This window comes from Halichoerus grypus, chromosome 3 (genome assembly GCF_964656455.1).
Source record: "Halichoerus grypus chromosome 3, mHalGry1.hap1.1, whole genome shotgun sequence".
In the NCBI taxonomy this organism is placed as follows: Eukaryota; Metazoa; Chordata; class Mammalia; order Carnivora; family Phocidae; genus Halichoerus; species Halichoerus grypus.
In genome coordinates, this window is record NC_135714.1 from 124,123,103 (window position 1) to 124,135,656 (window position 12,554).

The window sequence follows — 12,554 nt, forward strand, 5'->3', positions numbered from 1 at the left end:
TATTTTCAGTAATTCATTTGTGCTGCCCTCGGCCTCGTTTGTGAACCGTGCTTGAAAAGTGGAAGAATGTTAGATATGGCCAGCAAAGGTCAGGCCCCGGCAGTATTTACAAGGTACCTGTTACATGTTACTGATTTACACTTCTTTCTGTTCTTATACCCTGGCATGGTAGCTGGTTGGAGAGTTCCTTCTCATCAGTCACAAGCAGAGAAGGCTGATGAGAACAGAAAAAGTTTATGTACCTTAAATGTTTTCTTTGATTCTATATTCTCTGGGTTTCCAGAGAAAATGTAAGCAAGAGTGACCACATGTCTAAATTCTTACTTCAGGCCAGAATCACACACAATGGGTTACTAGGAGCTGAAAATCATGACTGATACTTAGTGTACCAGACTATTCTAGGAATTTCTGAAATGGCCATGTACATGAGTAACAAAACAAGTAGAATGTGTAGTGATGTGAACACAGTTTTAAAGTCTATTTGTCTAGACTTGTGGACACCCCCATGATAGGTAGGAGAGCCCAGAGGGAGCTGGGAGAAATCAGCTGCAAATCATGTAGCCCATTAATCCCCAAGAGTTGGAGGATACCCTCAAAGGACCCAAGTGAGGTCACAATGATTCAAGGGTTATTCAGTTTGAATATTATCAAAGACTTTTGCTTCTCTTCCTCTTTGGTCATTTGACTTCATATTAGCATCTTAAAAATCTGCCTTACTCCTGATGAGGAGGAACAAGTTTTGTTCCCAGAGGAGGCATGGCACAGGGCTTGGGTTCTGGGGTTGAATTGGGTGGGTTTAAACTTTCAACATAGATCAGTCTCTCATTAGCTGTTTAAGTTTGGACAAATAACCTACCTCTGAGTTTCAGTTTCTTCCCTGCTAAAAGGGAACTGACAACGTTAACTTTATAGGGTTGATGAGGATAAATAAGATAACTCAGGAGAATCTTTTTGCTACCATGGTGGTACATAGGAAATACCCAGAGGCTGCTTGCTGTTATTATGTTAGTTATAAATACCTGAAGCTGTATAAGTCTTATATGTACGTTGAATTTTCTCTCACGGTCTTATGACTACCATCATGCTCTTTTGATATTTTATGATTGTCTTTAAGGTATCTGCTATAATTAATTCTTTGAATATATTTTATACAGTTTGATGGTAGTTATAAGTATGTACATTTGAATAAAATTATTTCTAACTATAGAATTTCTTCATTACACAAAATTTCTTCCCAGAAATTTCAAACCTGTACTAGTCTGAGTCCTTTAGAATATTTTACACAGTATGTCGGTTTTTACTGTTACCTATCTGGAATTAAATTACTTGAGTATTATTTTAGCAAACATTCCACAACTTTATTTTTTATTTTAATTATTTATTTGACAGAGAGAGTGAGAGAGCACAAGTAGGGGGAGGGGCAGGCAGAGGGAGAAGCAGACTCCCCAGTGAGCAGGGAGCCTGACGCAGGACTCGATCCCAGGACCCCGGGACCATGACCTGAGCCGAAGGCAGACGCTTAACGACTGAGCCACCCAGGCGCCCCCATAACTTTTTTTTTTAAAGGATTTGTGTTAGTGGCACACTTACATCTTATATGAGGGCTAGGAGAAACCAAAAGATTATCCAGTCAATTCACCTAATTTCAGAAAGGACAACCATTAAACCAGATGAAAAACTGCTTTTGGAATCTTCCAGAGAAAGAATTTCACAATTTCCCTAGTAAACTACTACTACAGGGAAGGACAAACCTGTCATTTGTGGCACAGCGTACGTAACAGTCAAGCACATGCGCGCTGCCTCATGAAGAGGGTGGCAGAAGGATGGCTTTTGTTAGCCCTCCATTTAGCTATGCATTTCTTCTCAGTTTGAATTACTTTTAATGATACAAATATAGTCATAAAAAGCATTAGAAACCCCCCTTGTCCTCTTTATGTTGTTATTGTACCACTGGCTATAGTGTAGAGACCAATTTCTAAGTTACTGTTTCCCTTTATTTCTGTTACTTGCTAAACTGGCAGCTGTATAATAGACTAAAATGTCTGTGGCCTTAAAAAAAAAAAATCCATGCTCCCTTTTGTTAAGCTTGAAAATGCCATCCTTCTGTGCCATCTGTGAATCTACCACGCTAAACCCTTGACCTGGACAAAAGCATAGGTATTGACTTGGATGTACATAGTCAGATTTCAACTGTCCTAACTAGCCACATGATTCGGGGCAGGTTTTTTCTCTTTTGTATGCACCCGTTTCCTTGTATTTAAAATTAAGGTAAGAATAGCTACTGCACAGGGCTTTTGGAATAATTAAATGAGAGGTTGTATGGGAAATGCCAACACTCAGTAATTGGTAGGTGTTGGGAATATTATACATGGATACTCGTGGCAGCTCGTTGTTCTGTAAAACAGACTAGCATCAATTTAATTTGGCCAAACTACTTAATCTCCCTATGTCCCAGTTTCCTCGTTATTAAATGGGGTTGACAATGGTGTCCACCCAGAGTTGTTGAAAGGACTATTTTAGTTAATATACACACAGTGCCTGGACATAGTAAGTGCTAAATAAATATTTAAAGAGTAAAATATTTAACGCCTGAGGGTTGTTTTAAGGATTAAATGAGTTAGTCTCCCCCTATTTTAAAAGAATAATTCTTTTCTGAATAAAACCTCCTAGGTTGATTTTGCCTTTGTCAAAAGCATAATTACCATTAATTTCTGTAGGTAGATAAAAAGGTGCTCTGTTCTAAACTGAGCTCCAAAATTGACAGACATTTTGCTACAACAGTACCAAATTTCATTAAATTGTCTACAATTACTTGTACAGTTAGAGCTGCAGTTAACATTACCTATCACAATACAACCTAGCAAGGAGTTCTCTTCATAATCACTCCATAATATGGCTGTTTACTTCTTGACCTGAGCACGTGTCACGGTTGTAGCTCCAGTATACAATGAAGACAAAAGCAAACGAACAACGTGCATCCGGTACTCAGTGTTTATGCAGTTTAACCTGTCATACAGAAGAAAAAGAGAAAAAAACCAATGAAGACAATGGTAACATTCCGCTCACCCAGTAGATTGCCATCATAGAAGTCATGACTCTACTGCTAAAAATTAGTAAACTACAAGGAATTTGAGAAGTGAAACAACTTCTGTGATTTCTACGTTCTTGCAGATGGTGGAGCTCAGCTGCTCCTGAAGCCTGAGAATACCACGTGGGACTTCATAAAACGCAAATGTTTCCTTAGCCAGACTTTAGATAACTCCTCGGGAAGTCGAGCTCTCGTCCTCTAAGGGGTACATTTAGGGCACCACTATAACTCATGTCGAGTGTTGGAATGGTGTCTGGGACTGGTACTTGCTAAATGTTAGCATCGTTACTCAGGTAAAACTAGGGAAATGAGCAAGTCAAAATTTTCCGGGAAATGAGCAAGTCAAAATTTTCCTTGAAAAAGAAAAATCAAAAAGAGACTATCCTGTTCGTTTTTCTTTCCTTGCACTATAATTTATGGACTTTTTAAAACCCACTTGACATACATGCTTGGTGACAATTCCTGCTCCATGAAGTTCATATACGTTCACCTTTTTGGTCATTAGTGGTAGCTTGGATGACAAAATATTAGAGTGGCACAAAAGCAGTTATAAATTACTGAATTTTTTTTTCAGAAAAAAAAATTTATACTATGAAATGTAGATGATGCCAATGTGAGTCGAAGTATATTAATATTTACCTGAAAATTTGATGCATAAAGGGTAACCTTGGGGCAATTTACATTTTTTAAAAAGATTTTATTGATTTAGTTGCCAGAGAGAGAGAGAGCGCATGCACAAGCAGGGGGAGCGACAGGCAGAGGGAGAAGCAGGCTCGCTGCTGAGCAGGGAGCCTGATGTGGAACTTGATCCCAGGACCCTGAGATCATGACCTGAGCCCAAGGCAGACACTTAACCCACTGAGCCACCCAAGAGCCCCACTTTCCATTATTTTTTTTTTTTTTAAGATTTTTTTATTTATTTGACAGAGACACAGCAAGAGAGGGAACACAAGCAAGGAGAGTGGGAGAGGGAGAAGCAGACTCCCCACTCAGGGAGCCTGATGCGGGACTTGATCCCAGGACCCTGGGATCATGACCTGAGCCCAAGGCAGACGCTTAACCCACTGAGCCACCTAGGCGACCCAGGGCAATTTACTTTGCTTAGCCACCTCTGCTTCTTGGTGGGAGTGAGGTGAGGGCACGTGAAAGTCAGTGAACTATTTTACCCACAGCAGGGCTTAATGCTTAATCTCAATTACTGTTGCTTTTAACTAACACAGAGGAAATCATGTGACCTCTTCCTCAAAGCTCTGTAACATCTGCCTGGCCAATCGTAAGGTGTGGTTAGAAGCCCATAGAGAGAGATCTTAGGATGACAATAAAGCCATTTACCGGGCTCAAAGCTGAATGCCAAATCTTGTTACATATAGAACCCAACTATTTCAAGGATTAACTCTCTTTTCTTATGAATAAAATCATATTAGGTTTACACTCAAATTTTGCTGACTTGAGATTCCATCATATCATGCAGGAATCTCAATCCCCTGGAAAGTCCTCTTCTCACGTATTTTTGGAAGTCCCAGGGGTTCCTCACTGATCTACAAACAAGCTCACACTCTTGGGTGCAGCGTGTCCCTCCCAGGCTTCTGTTGGGCCTCCATTATTTTAATTGCTGCTGTGCCTATAGGAGAATGCCACCTTGCTTAGATGTTTCCAAACTGTGAAACTCCTTAAGTTCCCCAAATAGTGCTGTGTTCCCAGAGAACAGGATCCTTGCCTCTCTCCTCATAGGGTCCCGTGAGCTGGAGTAGAGACCAATTAACCATACCATTTCTCATTGTACTTAGCTCTCCTGTCTCCTCCCCCAGGACTTAAGCACATAATCTCTGCAAAAAACTTGCTCCTCACAAGTCCCCTTTTCAAAATGTCTATCAACTCCTGCAAAAGAGGCCTGGGTAGTTGGCAGTCCCTCCTTTTCTGGCAGATCAACCTTAGGTTGAGTCATGATCTTCCAGCTTCACATATATATGATTACTAACTCTGTCAACAACCCCTCAAGAGAGGTATTATTATCCCCGTTTTATAGAAAGAGAAATTGAGCAACAGGAATATTAAGATATTTATCTAAATTTATTGTTCCTACATTTGACATATACATTAGATTTTAAAAATACTATTTTCCAAGTTGCTCAAAGCACTTTATGAACTTCATTTCATACTTTCTATAAGACAGTTTCATGACAGGGCGCCTGGGTGGCTCAGTTGGTTGGGCGACTGCCTTCGGCTTAGGTCGTGATCCTGGAGTCCCAGGATCGAGTCCCACATCGGGCTCCCCGCTCAGTGGGGAGTCTGCTTCTCCCTCTGACCCTCTCCCCTCTCATGCTCTCTCTCACTCTCTCTCTCTCAAATAAATAAATAAAATCTTTAAAAAAAAAAAGTTTCATGACAGATATTATCTTCATTTATAGATACCTCTGTGGTATAGGGTGGATTGGTACATTAATCCAGATGGTAAGATCGTGCTCAGTGTTTGATCTTTAAGGCCTTTCTTCTGTAACCTACTATCTTAGATTTTACTCTTTTGGAAACTGGTGCCTGTATTTTCCAGTAGACTTTTCTGCTTATGTTTGAAGATAATATTTTAGACCTTAAAAACCAAACCAAAATGACACTTAATATCAACTTCTATGTTAGCCAGGATTCTTGGCCAGAAATAATAGAAAGCTACTAGTTTGGGCAAAAAGTTATTTATTGGCTCATCCAATCATTATATGGAGAAGGGTAGGGGTTGAGCAAGGTGTTCAGGGACATAAATGATGCTAGGATTCTCCGTGTCTCTTTTCTTCCCATCTGCATATTGACTCCCTTCTCCCAGCTTCCTCCACAGAGCTGGAGATGGGGCAACCAGCCGCACTTGGGTTCAGGGGAAGAACGTCCCTTCTCTCCATAGATCCAATTCTGAAAGTCTCAGGGAAGCACTCAGACTGACCTGCCTGAAAGACCATGGGTTCATCTCTGTGGCAAAGGATGCCAGGCAGACCAAAAACATGTCTACTACAGATGATTTATTTTTTTAATTTTTTTTAAAGATTTTATCTGAGAGAGAGAGTGCATGCACGAGCTGGGGGAGGGGCAGAGGGAGAGAGAGAATCTCGAGCAAACTCTGCACTGAGTGTGGAGCCCAACGCAGGGCTTGATCCCATGACCCCAAGATCATGACCTGAGCTGAAACCAAGAGTCAGAAGCTTAACCGACTGAGCCACCCAGGTGCCCCTACTACAGATGCTTTCATCTATTTTGTCTGTTTTGGACTAAGGTGAGATATAAATAAATGTTATTGATGTGTTTTATTAAAAGATGTAATTTTTGTGAAAATGATTATTAACCCAATTGTTGGTAATATATCCCCAGAACACACAAGTGACGTTCATGTAGGTGGCTGCCACTTATATTCAAACTCGTGGCTGTGCCGCTCTTACTTATTGAAAATATCTTTCCCTAATCCAGTTTTATAAGTAGAGTATTCCCCGACCCCCACCACTAGGTTATTTTACTCTTCCTTATAGTGAAGATGTATCTGAAAACAAGAAAGGATCAGTACCCTGAAGAGGAATGGTTTTAAAAAGTATAGTATCTTTTAGGTATTATTTCCCTTTTATGTCTAACTGATTAATAGGAGATTTTAGAGTTATTTTAGCCTAAGTACCCCTTTATGCAGTTGGAGAAGCTGCAACTCATGGCAGGCAATAAATTTTGGACAGGCGTCTTTTGATTGCATGGTTGACCTACACAAGACAACTCAGGAGAAGATAGATTTATTTTAAATATGGAAATCTCTCGAAAATCCAAAGACAGTCCAAAGACAGGACTCAAAGTTCAGCCTTCAGGAAAGGACGCAACGACGAGGACTTACATTTAAAGTCTGACATGTAAAGGACTTGGAAATCTTCACTCTCATCCTTACAACTTAGAAAAGGCTGGTCAGACTGAAAATTAATTACTTTTCTTGGACCTATAGAGAGACAACCACCCAGAAATCTGGAGATAGAGGTACAACCAGAGAGTGAGAGCCAGGGTCTGCTTATCTGGAGCAGAGACTGTTAGAGCCATAAACTGGTAGGAACCCTTTAGTGGTGACTCTGAAGAGTTGCTGAAGTCTGAGTGTGAACCAATGGGAGAGTGAGAAACTCCTGGGGCTGCAGGCTTATGGGGGCCCACACACTTTCATGGACTTTACCTGTAGGAACTGTGTTGTCACAGTGCAGACCCAAGAAAAATCCCTCGTAGCTCTGGCAGGAGGAGGGGATGAGTAATTGTGTGTAGTACACCCAGGATCTTCTCTGTAAGGCCTACTCTCCAGGAGAAAAGACTTTGCTGGGGTCTTATCCCAGCTAGGATAAGGACATTCCTCCCAACTCCTTGTTTAGTTTTGTTTTGTTTCTCCTCATCTAATGTGGGAAGGGGAACGTAGACAATGGGGGTCAGGTTTTGTTTAGTTTTGTTTTCTCCTCATCTAATGTGGGAAGGGGAACATAGACAACAGCGGTCAGGTCTTCAAGGAAATAGATTGGAAACCCTGTAGCCAGTGAATGGAGTAGGGTGTGGGGGTAGGAGAAGCTACACTACAGGAGAAATACTTGTAAAGGTCACAGCCCAAGGACACAGGAGACTGATTATTTAAATCAGTAAATATCAGACTGATATTTAAATATTTAAAAGACTGATATTTAATCATAAGATTATAGAACACTCTCGCCTCCCCCACATTATTGTCATGCCAACAGGGCTTTGGTATAGTAACAGTGAATTACAGTTGAAAGAGTTGCAAGATACAGACTCTGAGGAGGAGTATCTAGGGAAGCCCAGAGTCAAGAGGGGAAGCAAAAACAAGGACACTAGAGGAATCTGTAGCCTCTGGCTCTGACGGCTACAGCATGCATGAAATCTATCCCAAGACTTAGACAGATTAACAAACATCCTCCCAGTAAAGGCCTATTTACCTCAGTTCCTGTTATTCAATACAGCATGCTGGATTTCAGCAATTACAAGACATGCCAAAAGGCAAGAAAAAAACAGTTTGTAGAGACAAAGCAGATATCAGAATCAAACTCAGATATGCACAGACGTTGGAATTATCAGAGAATTTAAGATAGCTATGATAATAAATGCTAAGGGAAAAATAGACAACAGATAAGAACAGATGGGTAATGTAAGCAGAGAAATGGAAACTCTATGAAAGTATCAAAAGGATATGCTAGGAAAAAAAAAAAAAACACTCTAACAGAAATGAAGAATGCCTTCAATGGGCTCCTCAGTAGACTCAACATGACCAAGAAAAAAGATTGGTAAGCTTAAAAACAGGCCGTGAGCAACTTTCCAAACTGAAATGCAAGATAAAAAGGATGAAAAGACCCAGAACATTCAAGAACAATTTTGAAAGATACAATTTACAAGCCATTGGAATACTAGAAGGAGAAGAGAGAGAAGAGATGTTTCAAGTAATAATACCTGAGAACTATCCAAAGTTAATGGTGGACACCAAACCACAGATTTAGGAAGCTCAGAGAACACTGAACAGGATAAATGCTAAAAACGAAAAGAAAAACCCACATATAGCTGTATCGTATTCAAACAGCAGAGGACCAAAGACAAAAAGAATGAAGGCAACTCTCATACATGAGCTAGAAAGTCTCAGGTACTTCCGCTTCTCTTTTTTTTTCTGTACCATTCTAGACTTCACTTTTCCATAACTGTTGTCTCACACAGACCACCAAGGCCCTTTCTATTCCAGTTTTATCTCACTATTTCATAACTCTATTTCCCACATTAATACTTCATAGTTTCTTGGTTCCCAATTTCAAATTCCTGATAGAAATGTGATTGGCCTGTTCATCTTTTGGAGGCAACAGATGTCAGTGAAGGAAACCTACGGGTGAGTTTCCCAGAATCAGTTGTCCACCTCAACCTGTGTTTCAGGCGGGTGGAATAAAGTATAAATATGGTTCCTTTTTCATCAAGAACAGTTTGTAAGGCACGGTTTCTTGGGGTTTTGGGGTGGGCCAGGCAGTGATGTATACTTCTACCGCAGAACGAATGATATATATAACTTACGTGGAAAATGAGTTTCATAGGGGTGAGGTGACTTGCTTAAGTAGCCAGTATGACTCAGACTCAAACCTACCTTACTTCTTTACTCAGTGATCTCTATTATATGGATTAGAAACAAGCTGTTAAGAAAAATATATTGCCTACTGACCATAATCTTTTAAATTATTCCTGCTCATCCTTAGTAATCAGTTTACTTAATTCTAGAAATGTCATTGTTTAGCAGAGATCTGCTACACATACTACATCTTTATGTAGCATAAGAATTTTAGAAATCACACCACCTCTTTTTAAAACCAGTGATATTGCTGGTTCTGGAAACTTTCTTCCCGACTAGTTTTAGTCACTTGGGGCTCTTGGAATAATAGAGGAAATAGGGACTATTTTACTCAGTGAATCTCAGAACACTTCGTTGTCCACATAGTATCCATCACATCCCATCATTGTTATAGTTTGGATTTGCCACCTAAAAAGATATGTTGAAGTGCTGATCCCCAGGATCTCAGAATGTGATCCTATTTGGAAATCAGGTTGCTGCAGATGTGATTAGCTAGGCTGAGGTCATGTTAGAGTTGGATGGGCCTCAATCCAATATGACTGATGTCCTTATAAGAAGAGAGTCGTGTGAAGACAAAGACACACAGGAAGAACACTGTGTGATGGTGGAGGCAGAGATTGGTGTGATGCAGCTGCACACCCAAGAGTGCCAAAGATTGCCAGAAAACCACCAGATGCTGGGAAGAGGTGAGGGAGGATTCAGATGGAGCATGGGCCCTGCTGACACCTTGATTTCAGACTCCTGGCCTCCAGAACTGTGAGACAGTAAATTTCCATTGTTTTAAGCCACCCAGTCTGTGGTACTCTGTTAGGGCAACCCGAGGAAACTATTGTCAACCGCTGTCTGAGTCTAACTCAAATTGGGAAACTTCTTCGAAAATATTTATTACACTCCTCCCCACCCCAAATAATATGTTCTTTGACCTCCCAAATCTGCCTTCCCTCAATACCTTGAAAACCCATAAAACAAAAGGAACACCAAAGACTCCTCGTGTTTCTCTTGTGAAGGTAACTTGCTTCTGTTGGTGTTCCACAATTTCTATCATCCCATGGCAATGATTTCAGTATTAGCTTTGATTATCCCAAAGGACCTAAATTTCACAAGCCTGGGAGGTTGGGTCCTTTAAGAGGGATTCAGGAAAGTACCGAGGCGTTCTAAGGAGATTAGCCTCGTGAGCAACAGGAAAGCCATCTGAAATGTCTGGCCAGTCTAGCCTTCTCTGCCCTGAGGAGATAATGTCTGATCCTCACCAGAGTGTGGGGAAGGGCTAGAGTATATAAAAAGTGTTCTGCCCTTATAAAACTCTCTCTGGTTCTAGTCAGCTTTTTATAACGTGTACTAAGCTTCTCTGGCATCAAGTCCTATCATATGGCATTGGCAATACAAATTTTTAGCTCAAAATAATTTAGCCTTAATAATTTGCCAAGAAATTATAATAGGTATTTGTATCTCTAAACAACAAAAGTTACTTCACTGCACATGGTCTACCTACTTTCCAACATTTATTTATTTATTTTTATTATTGTTTTTATTTAAATTACAGTTAGTTACCATACAGTGAAATATTAGTTTCAGGTGTACAAGATAGTGATTCAACACCTCCGTACATCACTGGGTGCTCATCACAAGTGCACTCCTTATTCCCCACCATCTATTTCACCCATCCCCCCCCCACCTCCCAACTTTCCAGTATTTAGAAGGTGAATCCAACTAAATTTGTATGAGGTTTACACTGCCTTTTTACATAGTTCGCTACTGAAATCTCTCTTGATCAGTGAACGAATCCTAACCAGAGTGACAGGAAGAATGCCATAGTTGTAGTGCATATCACTGTATCTGTAGGGAATAAATCAATATGGCACGAAATAATAAATGGTGTTGTTCAGGGGCCCAAGTGGGTGCACAATAAATATTCCCTGAATGAATAGATAAATGAACAAATTCTGAGTAAAGCTCATATATAGCCACAGAGACAGAGAGACAAAGCCATATGTTGAACAGCCTCTACAAAGAATGGGCAGGAATTAAATCAAAGGGCAGGAATATACTGAATTAATCCAATTATCCAGCATACCCTAAAATTGCATCTGTCAGGATACCCACATTTCTGTAGGACTAAATATTGTCTGTCTCTTAACTCAAAGCATTTCTAAGCATAACCCCAGAAATGCAGAAACAGGCATGTAAATACTTGTGCACATTACAAATCTGCCAACATGCAGATTAAGTGTCCAAAGGAGGTGGGCTGGAGTATTAATCTTGATTGTTCTAGGGTAGTCAGTTCTCAGATCTTGTGTACATTCCTTCCTGTGTATCTCTAAACCTGAGGACCCCAAATCAGCACGTAGTGAGATTTAGTAACAGGGAAAAGGAAGTAGAACTCGGATTCATATTTGACTAAGTCAACAACATAAGCAAATAAACTCCCTTTGTTGAACAGGGAGGGAAGAAGATCTGTCAGTTAAATCTTAAGAGGATTTCTCTTCCGGTCTTTGTTCACCAACATGCTTTTATTAACCGATCATTTTAGTAAATTTATTTTGTACCTATCCCCTATACCTGTCATGACCTTCCAGGTAGGATTCAATTTTTTTTTTTAAGCTGTGAGTTCATCTACTTATTATTTTTTCCCAAACATTTAGGAACTAGAATCCACTAAGATTAATTTCTTTTTAACAAAGAGTATTTTTTTTTTTAAGATTTTATTTTATTTTATTTGACAGAGAGAGACACAGTGAGAGAGGGAACACAAGCCGGGGGAGTGGGAGAGGGAGAAGCAGGCTTCCCGCCGAGCAGAGAGCCCGATGCTGGGCTCAATCCCAGGACCCTGGGACCATGACCTGAGCCGAAGGCAGATGCTTAACGACTGAGCCACCCAGGCGCCCCTAACAGAGAATATTTTAGAACCCTAGTTAGGAAATATGCATAGCTGATATCTTCCTAAAAGCCCTCTTCTTAGCTTGGAATATTTCTGAGGCTCTGAGGGCTTTGCATGTTAATATCTTTTTAAAGATTTTATTTATTTATTAACTTACTTACTTACTTAGAGCGGGGCTGGGGTGGTGGGGCGGGAGGAGCCAAGAGAAGAGACAAGCCGACTTCTCGCTGAGTGCGGAGCCTGCCCACAGGGCTCAATCCCACGAGCCTGAGATCATGACCTGAGCCAAAACCAAGAGTCGGACACTTAACCGACTGAGCCACCCAGGCGCCCCACTGCATGTTAATACTTAATTGACAAGATTTGATGTATAGTTCTTAAGCTTGACTTCAGAATCTTCAAGGTATTTAAATGTAACAGGAGGCTGTTCACTTCCTTCCTTAAAAACAAGTCTATGATCTCAGCTTAGGAACATAAGATAGTTC